The sequence below is a fragment of the Populus euphratica genome, unplaced genomic scaffold, assembly GCF_000495115.2.
Source record: "Populus euphratica unplaced genomic scaffold, PopEup_1.0 scaffold362.1, whole genome shotgun sequence".
Lineage (NCBI taxonomy): Eukaryota > Viridiplantae > Streptophyta > Magnoliopsida > Malpighiales > Salicaceae > Populus > Populus euphratica.
The window spans coordinates 37,935-50,421 of record NW_011500258.1 but is presented as its reverse complement, the minus strand read 5'-3'; positions in this window follow the sequence as shown (position 1 = coordinate 50,421).

The following is a 12,487-nucleotide window of genomic DNA, read 5'->3' as shown; positions in this document are numbered from 1 at the left end:
TTGCATGAAATCTTCAAGCTCTGACTTAGAGGAGCAAAATTGCTGATATAAAAACTTGGATGACAGTTTAGAAGCTTCAGAATGTAATTTGGACTCATTTCTTCATGAAACCTGTTTGCTGGCAGAATTCAGTTGTCATCTTTAAAAAATCATATCTCCCTCATTTGACATCGTTTTTGGCTGAAATTTGGCATATACAGTGGCAGAATGCGAGATTTAACTTTGAAGGATGTGATTTCCATGATCTTTCTCTTTTTTATTTTTCTTGCATTACATTTCCAGAAAGGTATAGATGTTAGCTTTTTAGTGCCACTGGAATCACTTCATTTTGATCTTTAGAACTCATGCCCTGCACAAAATATCGACTGAACATCAAATCTGCCTCTTTTTTGCATCTTTCATCTAAAAGTGCCTTCAAAACATAAAACAAACAATATCAAGGCGTTTTACATATAAAACATGGACAAAACATTAGGTAGATGTGGGTGAAATTATCGAATAATATAGTTACATCAAAGCTCATGCTTTAAATAGTTTCTAAAGGCTCAATCATAACCCATACTCGCAAACATACAACCCTGGTTGGAGAAATCACCAAAATTTCAGTTGGAAGAGTGAGAACAACAATGCACAAACTTCACAACCACCATTTCAAGCACATCATAATTTTTAAAATTCTCATGGATATACACCTCCTTATACTCCCCCTCCTAGAACAAATCTTAACACATTGCATGTATTCATTGAAAAGCACGAGGCAATCAACATTCAATTTGCTCAAAGCATTACAGATTTTAAAGATACTCTCGCAAAGTTCACATTTGCTTTATGTTTCTAAGAGAAAGGTAAGTTTCTATCTCAACCATAACAAAATCCCAACAGGCAATACAATACAAATGCAAGTACTTCTAGAAGCCAACACATGGATCAAGTCAAATCAGTCACTACTACTCTTTATAGTGGTAAGATTATTGAAAAACCCACTCTTGAATCTTATAAGAAAGATGATGAATTAATCTCTGAGGGTAAGGAAGGGGTTGACTCTAAACATTGCAAAGAAGACACTGATTCTCCGCTAACACTTCCATTTCTCTATGCCATGACTAAACAAATAAAAGTCAACCACAATTCTGAAATCTTGCAATTTAGGGGGGGTTTGATTTGTGATGATGTAAAATATAGAAGAAATTAAAATAGAAAAAAAAATCAATTTAAATCAATATTTATCAAGACAAGAAACCTTGGTCACAAGCACACATCCACCAACGAAAATTAGAACCAATCCTTGAAACAAAACTACAATTTATATTCTAAATTTTTATCTTTTCTTAATATTGGTTAATTAACAGATCCACTGTATAACTAACCCTAACCAACAAATAATCACAATGTCCGCATTAATGATTTAGTTCAATGGCAGCCCTAAGAACTAGATATTTGAGTGTTTTCCCAAAGTTTAATAATGTAGTTTCACCACAATTATCAAGCTTAGTTGCTTCACAAGTTCATACATCACAACTCTGATTTTGATATCAAACTTAGCAATAAATTGTTTATAATAATAACTTAGAGTTCCGCTATAGTAATTATCAACAACAATCATAGAAAATATGCATAGGAAAACAATCATACTCATTCATAATATAATCTGAAAATAAAAGGAAGAATAAATCTTACGGTTCTTGAAATTTGAGGGTTTGTTGTGTCCTTGCAACTAAGAAAAGAGCTTAGCCTTGCATAACTATTGAACAACTACTCTTAAAGAATGACGAGATCATGATTTTTGGGTTTGTAGAGGAGAGAATTTGTGTTTCTTAACTTCTGGCTGCTGCCCCCTTTCTCTCCCCTCTCACTTTTTTTTTATATGCTAAGAAACCCTACTTTCTATTTTACAAAGTAATCCTCCCTTAAGTTGACAGTTTACATTTAAGTACTTCAATAACTATTGTCCCTAAAAAGAAGAAATAACTTTGCATGAAATCTTCAAGCTCTGACTTAGAGGAGCAAAATTGCTGATATAAAAACTTGGATGACAGTTTAGAAGCTTCGGAATGTAATTTGGACTCATTTCTTCACGAAACCTATTTGCTGGCAGAATTCAGTTGTCATCTTTAAAAAATCATATCTCCCTCATTTGACATCGTTTTTGGCTGAAATTTGGCATATACAGTGGCAGAATGCGAGATTTAACTTTGAAGGATGTGATTTCCATGATCTTTTTCTTTTTTATTTTTCTTGCATTACATTTCCAGAAAGGTATAGATGTTAGCTTTTTAGTGCCACTGGAATCACTTCATTTTGATCTTTAGAACTCATGCTCTGCACAAAATATCAACTGAACATCAAATCTGCCTATTACCTCCAATTTACTCTTTTTTGCATCTTTCATCTAAAAGTGCCTTCAAAACATAAAACAAACAATATCAAGGCGTTTTACATATAAAACATGGACAAAACATTAGGTAGATGTGGGTGAAATTATCGAATAATATAGTTACATCAAAGCTCATGCTTTAAATAGTTTCTAAAGGCTCAATCATAACCCATACTCGCAAACATACAACCCTGGTTGGAGAAATCACCAAAATTTCAGTTGGAAGAGTGAGAACAACAATGCACAAACTTCACAATCACCATTTCAAGCACATCATAATTTTTAAAATTCTCATGGATATACACCTCCTTATACTCCCCCTCCTAGAACAAATCTTAACACATTGCATGTATTCATTGAAAAGCAAGAGGCAATCAACATTCAATTTGCTCAAAGCATTACAGATTTTAAAGATACTCTCGCAAAGTTCACATTTGCTTTATGTTGCTAAGAGAAAGGTAAGTTTCTATCTCAACCACAACAAAATCCCAATAGGCAATACAATACAAATGCAAGTACATCTAGAAGCCAACACATGGATCAAGTCAAATCAGTCAACACTCTTTATAGTGGTAAGATTATTGAAAAACCCACTCTTGAATCTTATAAGAAAGATGATGAATTAATCTCTGAGGGTAAGGAAGGGGTTGACTCTAAACATTGCAAAGAAGACACTGATTCTCCGCTAACACTTCCATTTCTCTATGCCATGACTAAACAAATAAAAGTCAACCACAATTCTGAAATCCTTGAAACTTTCAAATAGGTAAGGATCAATATACCTATGCTAGATGCTATTAAACAGGTTCTATCCTATACTAAATTTTTGAAAGATCTGTGCACTATAAAGAGAAAACTGAATTTGAAAAGGAAAGCCTTGTTAGCCGAACAAGTAAGTATCATTCTTTAGAACAATAATGCATTGAAATATAAAGACCTTGGTTATCCTATAATTTCTTGCTTTATTGGAGAACATAAAATTGAAAGAGACTTACTTGATCTTAGAACTAGTGTGAATTTACTTCCATATTCAGCTTTTCAAAGTCTCAATCTAGGTGAGTTAAAACCAACTTGTGTTAACTCCTTTACTTGCTGATAGATGTGTAAAAGTGCCTAAAAGAATAGTTGAAGATGTGTTAGTACAAGTCGATAAATTCATTTATCCTGTGAATTTTATTATCTTGGACACACAACTTGTTGAAGCATGTAACTCATTTCCTATTATTTTAGACCTATGTCTTACCTTTCCATCCATATAAAGTAGACCTAAATCTAAGATCTACAACTTTAGATATAACCCAATTACTGAACAGTGTTCCGGTTCGAACTGCACCAACATCTCTTTTCTAAGTTTGGCCATCTCTTTGTCCTTTCAATTTCATTTCTTAAATTCATCAATCAATCCTTTTATTTATGTGATAGGCTTGCATTTAAAATGAACATTTACCTTAAATTAAAGGTATTTTATATTATTATATGTTATTATAAAACATGCTTTAGTTAAGAAGTTATTGATAATTCAAGTGCAAAATGATGATATAAAACCTTGATAAAAATACAATTTTAAGTACTAATCACTAGGGGTGTTTAAAAAAGCCGAGTAATTGAAAAAACCAAGAAAACAGATGAAAAATTAACCGAGAAAGCCGTACCGAGATAAAAAAACCGATTAAACTGATTACCAAAACCAAAACTTTTTCTGGTTCGGTTTGGTTTCGGTTTCACCACCAAAACCGGCGAACCAAACCTGCTACCCATAAAAATAAAGCCAGAAGAAATGACTTACTGACCTAATATAAATACTTACTAGTACAGTAAAGTGTAAACCTAGACCTAACATTACAATTTATTTCTGCGACCGCCACCCATACCAAACCTAAATTTTTCATCTTCTCTACCTCTTACCCACATCTTTGCATATATCTCTTCTCTAGCTCTATCTCTTTTACAGCCGTCACCCACACCAAACCTAACATCTTCTCTGTATTTATCTCTTCTTTAGCTAATCAAGTAGATAACCCACATCTCTGCATCTATCAAGTAAAGATATTGTTGTGCACCATGTCAATATAATTTCTAGCTAATTGAATTATATGTGTTCCATTTCAGTGGTAGGGAAGTATGGCCGCAAACAAACTTCAACGACATGGATGGGCACAAACAAGGAATGTTCCAGTCACAACAAAGATCTGAACAACTAATGGAGGTATCATCCCAAAGTCTAGAATTCCTTAAAGATTTTTCAAAATTTCCAGAAATCTAACATATGGGGATAAGAGTTTAATTACATGGATTTGCTTGACTGGTTACTTATAAGAGGTGGCATGCACTTTTCTTAATTAATATTGCAAGAAAACGATTCTACTAGATCGAAAAGCTACTTGGGGTCTAGTTTGGATTGCAAGAACCCCAACTCGGAGTTCACATTAGGTAGACCAGATTGGCCAGGGAAAGAACATTGCTGATCATGCATAAACAATCACTATATACCATGGTTGTCTTTCTTTGAAGTGAATTCCTACCTATTGTAAGCCAATTTAAAAAAAAATGAAAAAAACCCATGGGATTAAGTTTCCTGGTTTTTTCCTTAAAAAAACGGATTCAACCGAACTAGACCAATTCGGTTTGAACCGGTTTTTGGTTCGGTTCGGTTAATTTTTTACAAAAATGTTGTAATTCGGTTCGGTTGGTTTTTTGAGTCTAAACTGAACTGAACCGAACCATGAACACCCATACTAATCACACCTCCCAACATGTTTATTACTAGTGCCTAGTAATCAAAGTGTTAAAATAGAAAAACAATTTGTAAATTCTACAAAGCAAAGTATTCATCATTCAACTTCCATTAATCTATCGAGATAAACAAACTCTCATTAAATTTATATATCTGCTCAATACCTCTTAAACAAGATATTAATAAACCTTCCTTTTGTGCTCCATATATCAACACATAGTTATGGGGCTTTACTTGGAAGAAAATAAAATTCTTGTTCTAATGTTTAAGGTTAATTTTCTTGGGTTGGGATTTTTTTTTTTTAAATATATATACATGTAAATGTAACTTAAAACACAAAGCATCTTTAACCCATGTAACGAGCTTTTGGCTAATGACTTCCTAATCAGTTGGTCTTAGGGCATGAGGTGTTGAGACACCCCTACGAGCATAGTAACTCGGGTTGTCGATACTGATGCGTAGATAGTGCAATGTTTGATTTCCTTAAGCTTTTCTCCTTAACCCATATAACAAGCATTGGGCCAATAGCTCCTAAGTCAGTTGACTTTAGGGTATTGCAATAGCTCCCAAGTCAGTTGACTTTAGGGTATTAGGTGTTAAAACACCCCTTCGGGCTTAATTGCTTAGGTTAGGGAGGCTACGAAACCAAACTTATCTACATTTTTATTATCATCATTTTTTTTCTTTTTTTTTGGTTTTTTTCAAATTATATACTAACTTTCCCTTAGTTGTTATGTTTAACAAAAGAACATAAATAAAGTAATAATCCAATGTGCAACCCACAATCACATGTTAAAGTGTGTGTGTGAAAATTAAGGTTTAAGAATACATGTTAAATGAGTATATGAGCAGAATTAAGTGATAATAATGCAAGAGTTTGTAAACCTGAATATTTCAAGAAGTATTATAATAGACCTTGTTAAGAATGGTTACTAAGATACGTCTCAAAAGTCACTTTAACAAAAGATCTTCTTTAGTCTGCTATCCTAGTAACAATAATTTTGCACATGTTTTATGAAATAGAAAACACAGTTAGTTAATTTGTTTTTGGTCAACTACTACCCTCTCCCCCCAACCAAAACGAGACATTGTCCTCAATGTCATAAAGTAGAAAAATAGAGTATAAAAGACATCACTTGAAATAATAAACTCTAACAAACCTAAAACACACTTAAAACAATATAAGAAACAACAAAACACAATAATAAAAGCTAAAGACATAAAGATTCACAAATGAAGACTCAAATCCAATCTAAGCTTTTTACAGTTTTTCATAGATGACCAATTTATACGACTCATGGAGTGATCAATTACAAGAATGAAATATTGTATTTGGTCAATCACTTGTTCAGCAGTACTTACCTTATTGTCGGAATACATCTTTGAAATATTTGATCAGGACAATATTTGAATAAATATACGTCATCCCAATAAAAGTTCTTCACTTCGTTGAACTTTCTTTTATCTTGGGTACTCTAATGAGCTGACAATTGTCCTAAAACAAGAAAATTGACAATATTAGCAAATCACGGCATTGTAGAGATAGAAAGTAAAGATTCATCTAGAATGTAGTCATTGATTGGTGTGATGTCAGTTTTTGAATTTGTTGTCAATCTTGACAGATGATCTGCAACAATATTTTCGGTGCCTTACTTATCTTTGATTGTGATATCAAATTCTTGAAGTAACAAAATCCACTACACCAATCTAGCCTTAGAATCTTTCTTAGAAAGAAGATATTTCAATGTTGCATGATCACTAAAAACAACAAGAGGTGAACCAACAAGATAAGACCTGAATTTTTCACATGCAAATACTATTACAAGTAATTCTTTTTTAGTGGTGGTGTAATTCATTTGAGCACTATTTAAAGTTTTACTTGCATAGTAAATCACATAAGGTTTATTATCTTTTCTTTATCCTAAAACAATGCTTACGACATAATTACTAGCATCACACATTATTTCAAAAGTTAATGACCAATCAGGAGGTTGAATGACAGGAGCACAAGTAAGAAAGTTTTCAAGTTTAACAAAGGATTCTTCAAAATATTTAGTCCATTCAAAAGTATTATTCTTTGTTTGAAGGTTACTTAAGGGCTTAGATATTACACTAAAATCTTTGATGAACCTTCTATAAAAACCAGCATGTCCTAAAAATGATCTAACATCTTTAATAGATTTTGGTGTTGGCAAGTTAGCAATTAACTTGATTTTAGATTTGTCAACCTCAAATTCTTTTGATGAAACAATGTGACCAAGTACAATGCCATTTGTTACCATAAAGTGACATTTTTCCCAATTCAGTATAAGATTATTCTCTTCCCACCTGCTCAAAACCTTTTTCTAAATTAGTCAAACAATCATCAAATGAATCATCAAAAACAGAAAAATCATTTATAAAAATATCAAGAAATTGTTCAACCATATCACTAAATATACTGAGCATGCATCTTTGAAACGTGGTTGGTGCATTACATAATCCAAAAGGCATCCTTTAATAAGCAAAAGTATCAAATGGACATATGAAAGTAGTCTTCTCTTGATCTTCTATTGCAATTTGAATTTGGTTGTAACCTGAATAGCCATCTAGGAAAAAATAAAATTTATGACCTACAACTCTTTCTAGGATTTGATCCATGAAAGGTAAAGGAAAATGATCTTTTCTAGTAATTGAATTAAGTTTCCTATAATCAACGCATATGCGTCAACCAGTAACAGTCCTAGTGGGAATTAACTCATTGTTCTGAACTTACCTCCCCGGCAACGGCGCCAAAAACTTGACACGACTAAAAGGTTGATGTCTTCTCCCAAGTGCAGGAGTGTCGAAGTAATAAATAACCCGGCAAGACCGGGGTCGAACCACAGGGAGGTTAATTGTACAAATTATAGACAACAATTATAAACAACAATAACAACAACAACAATAGTAGTAGTACTAATAATAATAATAATAATAATAATAATAATAATAATAATAATAATAGTAGTAGTAGTAGTAGTAGTAGTAGTAGTAATAAAGAAAGAGAAGAAGAAGAAGATGATGAGAACTTGAAGATGGAAAATTAATGTAAGGATTAAACAATAATAATAACAAATGTCAAGGTTAGAGGTTCCACTAATGGTATATCAAACAAATATAGTATAAACTCTTATTATTCAATTGGAAACCACACACAAAGGAGGTTCCAATCAGATTATATATTGTTAACATGATTACATTAGTCATCTTATTCAATTAATGCTAATACTTGTAAATCTCGTCAAGCATTCATGATTATAACTTATGTTAACAACAAATCAAGTTCCTTTCATAGCTCAGGTGTCGGTTATACCATACATTATGGGCTATGAAAGAGCCAAGCATTTGTTGTACCAAGTGTTATACAACATAAATCAAGATTAGTCATTTAACAAGCAAAGTATTAAAGAGTGAACAAGATAGCAAATATAAAACATGTTAGTATCAAACATTAAAGTCCATATTAAGTTTACATTATACTTATTCTTACACCATTAGTGTAACCTTTTCACCTTGACATAATTAACTTAGCTAGACATAATGAAAGAAAGCAAAATAGATAAACAAAATAAGAACATAAAAGTTAACTAAGTAAAGGAAAGGAAATGAAAGGCATAAACTTAATATTAATGAAAACAAAGCATAAAAAATACAAAGAGAGAAAGGAAGAGCATGATCTTGATCTGGAAATCAAGATGCCTAAATGCATGGCAAATGCCTCCTTTTATAGGCCAAAAATGGGAACTATTGATTTGATGACTAATTGATAAGTGGGTGACCAACTTTTGACTTGGTGACAATCCTTATCTTCTCTTGTCTGCCCAAAACGTCATTGATAACGTCAAAATTGGAGCCAGTTGTAAACATGAAAGTTGTAGGCAATTGTCTCAGCTTTCTTGTGTAAAAATTTCAGCTCATTTGGACTTCTAGAACTCCAGATATGGCCAAAATACCGAATAGTGCTCGGGCTGGAAGACAGATTCGGGCTTCTTTGTTGTTGCTACAATTTGGACTTGATAATGGCCTTTTTAGATCTTGGGCTCCATATGAAAGTTGTAGGCCTATGTCTTACCTTTCCATCCATATAAATTGGACCTAAATCTGAGATCTGTAGCTCCAGATATGACCCAATTACCGAACAGTGTTCCGGTTTGGATTGCACCGACATCTCTTTTCTAAGTTTGGCCATCTCTTTATCCTTGCAATTTAAGTTCTTCAAGTCATCAATCAATCCTTTCATTTATGTGATAGGCCTGCATTAAAAATAGACATTTACCATAAATTATAGGTATCTTATATTATTAGATACATTATTATAAAACATATTTTAGTTAAGGAGTTATTGATACTTCAAGTGCAAAATGATGATATAAAACCATGATAAAAATGCACTTTTAAGTACTAATCACACCCCCCAACCAGCTTATTACTAGTCCCTAGTAATCAAAGCGTTAAAATAGAAAACAAATTTGCAAATTTCACAAAGCAAGGTATTCATCATTTAACTTCCATTAATCTATCCAGATAAACAAACTCTCATTAAATTTATATATCTGCTCAATACCACTTAACAAGATATTAATAAACCTTTCTTTTGTGCTCAATGTATCAACACATAATTATGGGGCTTTTCTTGGAAGAAAACAAAATTTTTGTTCTAATGTTTAAGGTTAACTTCCTTGGGTTGGGATTATTATTTTTGTCTTTTTTTTTTAATGTATATACATATAATTTAAAAATATCATGCATCTTTAACCCATGTAATGAGCTTTCAGCTAATGACTCCCAGACCAGTTGGTATTAGGGCATTAGGTGTTAAGACACCCCTACGAGCTTAGTAACTCGGGTCGCAGATACTGATATGTAGATAGTGCAATGTTTGATTCCTTTAAGCTTTTCTCCTCAACCCATGTAACAAGCGTTGGGCCAATAGCTCCCAAGTCAGTTGACTTTAGGGTATTAGGTGTTAAAACACCCCTTCGGGCTTAATTGCTTAGGTTAGGGAGGCTACGAAACCAAACTTATCTACATTTTTATTATCATCATTTTTTTTTTCTTTTTTTTTTTTTTTTTTTTTTTTTTTTTTTTTTTTTTTTTTTTTTTTTTTTTTTTTTTCTTTTTAATTATATACAATCCCTTTCCCTTAGTTGTTACCTTTAACAAAAGAACATAAATAATGTAATAATCCAATATGCAACCCACAATCATATGTTAAAGTGTGTGTGTGTAAATTAAGGTTTAAGAATACATGTTAAATAAGTATATGAGCAGAATTAAGTGGTAACAATACGAGAGTTTGTAAACCTGAATATTTCAGGAAGTATTATAATAGACCTTGTTAAGAATGGTTACTAAGATGCGTCTCAAGAGTCACTTTAACAAAAGAACTCCTTTACTCTGCCATCCTAGTAACAACAATTATGCACATGCTTTATGAAATGAAAAACAATTTTTTTTTATCAACTACTACCCTCTCCCCCCAACCAAAACGAGACATTGTCCTCAATGTTCTAAGGTAGAAAGATAGAGTATAAAAGATATCACCTGAAATAACGAACACTGACAAAACCTGAAACACACTGAAACAAAAATAAGAAATAACAAAACACAATAATAAAACCAAAAGACATAAACATTCACAAATGAAGGCTCAAATCCAATCTAAGCTTTTTACGGCTTCCCGTAGATGACCAATTTATGCGACTCATGGAAGGATCAATCACAGGAATGAAAGATTGTAGTTGGTCAATCAATTGTTCAGCAGTAGTAGCAGAGATTATGATTTGTCGTGCAGAAGATGTTAGAAATTCTTGTTCCACAGCATGATCAAGAAAAGACAACAACTTATCATAATAACCATTAACATTTAACAAACCTATGGGTTTATGGTGAATGTGCAGTTGGGCCCAAGAGGAAATATGAAAGATCTTTTCCAATGTGCCTAGACCACCTGGTAAAGCAATGAAGGCATCAGCATGGTTAAACATTGCATTCATTCGAGCCGACATTGTGGAGACTTGAAGTTCCTCTCCAATTATTTTTCCAATGATGTTCCCTTGTGCTAAAGCTTCGAGGACGACCCCCAAAACTTGACTACCTCCTAAAAATGCAGCTATTAACACACCTCTCATTAACCCAAGACAGATTCGGGCTTATTTGTTGTTGCTACAATTTAGACTTGAAAATGGTCTTTTTAGATCTTGGGCTCCATATGAAAGTTGTAGGCCTATGTCTTACCTTTCTATCCATATAAAGTAGACCTAAATCTGAGATCTGCAGCTCCAAATATGACCCAATTATAGAACAATGTTTCGGTTTGGATTACATCGACATCTTTTTTCTAAGTTTGGCCATCTCTTTGTCCTTTTAATTTCAGTTCTTAAATTTATCAATCAATCCTTTCATTTATCTGATAGGCCTGCATTTAAAATGAACATTTACCATAAATTAAAGGTATCTTATATTATTAGATACGTTATTATAAAACATGCTTTAGTTAAGGAGTTATTGATACTTCGAGTGCAAAATGATGATATAAAACCTTGATAAAAATGCACTTTTAAGTACTAATCAGTGAATGTGCAGTTGGGCCCAAGAGGAAATATGAAAGATTTCTTCCAATGTGCCTAGACTACCTGGTAAAGCAATGAAGGCATCAACATGGTTAAACATTGCATTCATTCGAGCCGACATTGTGGAGACCTGAAGTTCTTCTCCAATTGTTTTTCCAATGAGACATCTTGTGCTAAAGCTTTGGGGACGACCCCCAAAACTTGACTACCTTCTAAAAATACAGCTATTGACACACCTCCCATTAACCCCAGACTGCCTCCCCATACACTAAATGAATCTTTCTCTCAGCTAGCACCTGACCAAGATGATTTGCTGATTCTAAAAACTCCTTTTCTTTCCCAGGACTAGATCCACCAAAAACACAAATATTTCATATGTGATGACCTGAGGAACTTGCCATTTCTACACACTTTTATTTGTATTAAATGTATGGGTTGAGTAGAAATGAAAGGAAGGAAGAGAGGATTTTATAGATGAGAAATTAAAAAGGCAATCATACCACCTATATGTAGGCTAGCTGAAGTCTTACACACACACTCTCTCTCTCTCTTTATTTATTTATTTTTGAAAAAGCATGTGTATTTATAAATGAATTGTATTTTATCTTCACGGTTTATAGATATCATTCCTAAAGAACAACATTGTTCATTATAAGTCCATCTAGCACATCGATGACAGACTTTCAGTCATTTTGCATAACGTTTCTTTGCAAAAGTGCTTTTACCCGTTTCAGACATTTGTGAAATGAAGGAATTAAAGGACTCACTTGATAATCGGACCTTTGC